At 40.9% G+C, this 4,304-nt stretch overlaps 1 pseudogene; it reads right to left on the minus strand.

Moving 5' to 3' along the window:
• On the minus strand, positions 1-2,540 carry LOC130509521 (protein ALTERED PHOSPHATE STARVATION RESPONSE 1-like; annotated as a pseudogene).
• Positions 2,541-4,304: the final 1,764 nt, after the last annotated feature.

A 4,304-nucleotide genomic window follows, 5' to 3' on the forward strand; every position in this document is an offset into this window, starting at 1 on the left:
TTAAAACCTTGACCTGTCACAAACTCCATTCTTACCAGAAAATGAAAAAAAATAAAATAAATCTTAGTTACCCTGGGAATAAGCCTTCATATGCTCGTACTTGTTCTTGGCTTCTTGGATACCCTTCTTAAGTTCCTCATACAATTTCACTGACAGTTCTGCAAACTGGTTGAGCTGGCCAGCAAATCCTTCCAAGCTTGTCCTAAACCGATCAAATCCCGGACCACAATCTTCCAACGTCTCATCTTGCAACAGGTGATCGTTCTGGTTCTCGCCAGACCGATGTTTCTTGTTGCGATTCTTCTCCTGCCGTGGCAAGAACCTGGCAACATCAGAAGCAAGCGCTTTGATGGAGCTCGAAACCTCTTTGGTAGGCAAAGCTTCGAGCTTCTCTAGCCAGATTCCACATGTTGCGTAAATGGGAGGACCATGGTTCCTCGGAGAGATTTCTGGCACGCGCCTTTTCCGCTTGGAGGATCTTTGTGGTAAGGTGACACATTTCTCCAGCCATTCGTTTATAGCTTTAATATATGATCTTTGACCTGTGATCCACTTTGTGAAGCTTGAAGCCAACCCCCTGAGTTCATCTTCTAGGTGACATGTTACTTGTCTGTGCAGCTCTGACTGCATGTTGAGTTTAATGTTACCGCTTCTGTGACACGCTGAGATTAACCTAAACTGAACCTTGTGGCATTCCAACATCACTTCCCACATTCGACTCAACCTATTTACATCCAAACATAATGATCAAATATATATAACAAGGCTCTCAGGTTCTTATACAACATACCCTTCAATGAGTTCTTCGAGTTGAGGTTGGAGCTCTTTGTCACGGAGCTCTTCAATCCGTCTGGATATTGAGTCGATCCTGTGAATAGCCACTCTGATTCTGGAGTGAAGGTCCTTGACAACTGCACGTGTCTTGTCTATTGTTTTTGAACCTTTGCCTTCTGATTCAAGTTCTCTTAAAACTCTGCATTTTTCGTCATACTCACTCCGCACAGTTTGACTCCCCTGAATCAAAAAACACATTATATTACATACTTTGATTATATTTTCTTGAATAATGTATTTAAGGAACTCTTAAGTACCTTAACTTCATCATAGAGCTTCCGCTCCCATGCATACAGTCTGTCTAGGGTCGACGCATGGCTTCCAGCAATCATGCAAATGTTTTCAAAGAGATTGCTATTCAGCTCTTCCACATCATCACTATTCATTCCTCCCAGAGGATTCATAGAAGATGAGGATCGAGATGATTCAGTCCTATGCCAGGTCAAGTATTTCACTGAGTCCTGAGCAGGCTCTGCACAGACAAGCTCAGATTGTAAACCCACTCCACAAAATCAAAAAACAGTTAAAACCCAAAATGTAAATAAGCACCACTTTTACCTTCTGGTACATCTTTGGGGTCTCCCCACAAGTCAGACAGGTTTTGAACAGTGATGATGCACCAGAGCCACCTGCAAAAAGCAAAGGCATGTGGTTGAACTATTATGAATCCCAAACAGTAAGCAAGTTACAAGCAGAGAATTATTACTTTCTTTTGATGGAACAATGGGACGGAAATGCAATTTGTTGGCTTCAAGCATCCTAGGGACTTCTTTTTCCAGTCTCTGAAGCTTTGACAAAGAGCAACTCTATCTCTTTCATGCTTGACAAGAAGTCCCTTGGAGGAAGCTTGTTGTCGGTGCGATCTCCCTCGTTTGGTGTTTTGTTCACTGGAGTAGAATCTGCCAATGGCGTCACTGGAGGTGATAGCTCGGGAGTTTTTGCTTTTCTCGGAGTCGCTTTCCACTCCATCTCTTTGAGGAGAAGCATCACGACGCACTCTGTTGAAGTTTTTCAAAGCTTCTCACAAGTGTATCACTTGTCAGCTCCTCATCAAACTCATCATCAGAGTCTCTGGACTCTTCCCTTTCTTGAAAAGAAAAGTTGTCACCATCTTCTTCTTCATCATCTCATCCTTTCCCTTGCCACGAGGAGACGAAAACCGGTTGTCAATCGGATGAGAAAGACCAAAATAATCCCAAGGAGGCGTCTCAGGTGGCATGGAACAAGAAGATTCTGATTCCATCTTTTCCATAGACCTTCTGCTCTGTGGGATGATACTAGACGAGGTGACAGTAGCGACAATAGAAACAGGCGGTTTCTCTTCCACTTTCTCGGAAGAAAACCCTCTGAATTTCATATGATTGATCTGGAAGAACGGACGGGAACTAGGAGGAGGAGGCGAGGGCGAGGGAGAATACGTGTCATTGTGAGAGTAAGAGAAATGAGATCCTGATTTCTCAGTTAAAGCGAGAGCTTGTTCTGGGTGTGGCACTAGTAGTGGAGGTGTACAAGGAAGATTCAACTGGAACTTCGGTCTCTGCGAATTTCCTGAGGGCAGTTCCGGTATTCTTAAGAGACTGGACGTATGAAACGTGAGCAGCCGCTAACAAACATCTTCCATCGAGTGCTTGTTGCACGAATTTTTTTCTTTCTCGACATAGCTGTAAGGCTTTGTCTTCATCTATTCTAGATGTTGTTGCACCCATTTGGTTTTCCAATCTGTACATATGTAAAGAAAAGAGTTAGAGAATTTAGAGTTTGAATCTAATGTTGGAGGTGTGGCACAGAATCATTGTACTCAATACTGAAATCTGGAAGAAGAAACACAGATGCATGAAAAGGGTAAAAACTTTTCACAAGAAAACGCATATCAGAAGAAGTCAGTTACAGTTGCATTAAACCAATAGAAGAGAAACAATCAGAAATCACACACCAAAAAGACAAAACCTTTTCTCAGCTAATCGAACATAAACAATCCAGTTCTGGTCATATACCGTAAACAAATACCAAAGTAAATTGAACAAAAATCAAGGGGGTTTTTGTCAGCAAAAAGAGAGATTTTAATAGAAACCCAACTGAAATTGGGGAACTAGATTAGAGTAGAAGAGAACCTAGAATCGAGTGGCTATCTACGCAAGAAGCAGCGGAAAATGGGAGAACAGCGGTATTACCTAAAGAGTGCGAATTGAAGAGAGGGAGAGGTGGTTGAGCTTTTTTTTAGTTATGCGAGAGGATCAAAACATAAACGTCTTACAGTAGCGAGAAGAGAGAGAGAGAGAGAGAGAGAGAGAGAGAGATCTTATGAGGAGGAGAAAAAGGGCAAAAAGTGTGACACATGCAATAAAGCATCTGCTTGCTTGTAAAGAAATTGACTCAAAACGGTAACTTTCTCTCCAGGTGTTGTTACTCTCACCGGTCACTTTTTTTTACAGTTCTCTTGGTCCTTTTTCCCTATTTTTGGGTCAATAGTCAAATATGTATTAGGTCTTTGTATGTGTTGTCAAAAAAAAGACTTATGTTTTAACCTACTAAATATGAATAAGCAACCCGTTCAAGAAAACTTTCAAAACACCACTGTCAACTAACTAAACACTTCTACAACCAAACAAACAACTAGTGATTCGGTACTTTCGAAAATACATCTTTTGATAACCCCCAAACATTTCATCGACAAACTATATATAGTCTTGGTCGACGAGGATTAAGGTTCAGCTACATGTTCATGAAGTGTGAGAGACGATCGAACACGGTTCAGATGATCAAAAGAAAAACGATGTGGCATTGTTCTTTTGTTTTCAAATCCATTCCCCAAACTTTGATTTTCCAGGTGGGAAAAAAACTACATTGAAACTAATGTAATGAGAAAATGATGGCAGCTTCAAGAGACCTAGATGCTCCAGAGGAAGAGGTAACCGTCGTTGATTACAGGAGCTTGTAGACACATGGTGGACCGAGTCTACCCGTTCGGGTTGAAGGAATCAGTGTTAGAGGGATTAGCAATTTACTTGTCCTTTGATGTATGTATTCTTTTTGTTGTTTTTGGCATAAGGAATGCAGTCGCTATATTTCCTTAGCTGCTTTTCATGTGCTTTGTTGTCTGTTTGACGATGATGTAAATGTGTGAGAATTCTTGTCCCATATTTGCGTCTCATCAAGCATCATTTTCTTACGTCTTTTATTGTGTCCCTCAATGCTGCTTTCTTTTCAAAATAAAATAAATAAATAAATCACTGTGACCAACCAAATCTACGTTTGCCTTCAAGCGAATGGGGGTTCATCGATGTCTGAAAAAAGGATATATATACAATTCAAAGCCTGCCCTGAATCAAGACTTCAATGCCCCCACCTGTTTCTCCACACTTGCACATATTACACATTGTAACGTACAACATCAATCACAAAGATTGAACACACGAATCCTAATGAGGGATCTTCCTTCCTACGTTTACAATTTTTTTTTAAAAAAATTT

This window comes from Raphanus sativus, chromosome 3 (assembly GCF_000801105.2).
Source record: "Raphanus sativus cultivar WK10039 chromosome 3, ASM80110v3, whole genome shotgun sequence".
NCBI lineage: Eukaryota > Viridiplantae > Streptophyta > Magnoliopsida > Brassicales > Brassicaceae > Raphanus > Raphanus sativus.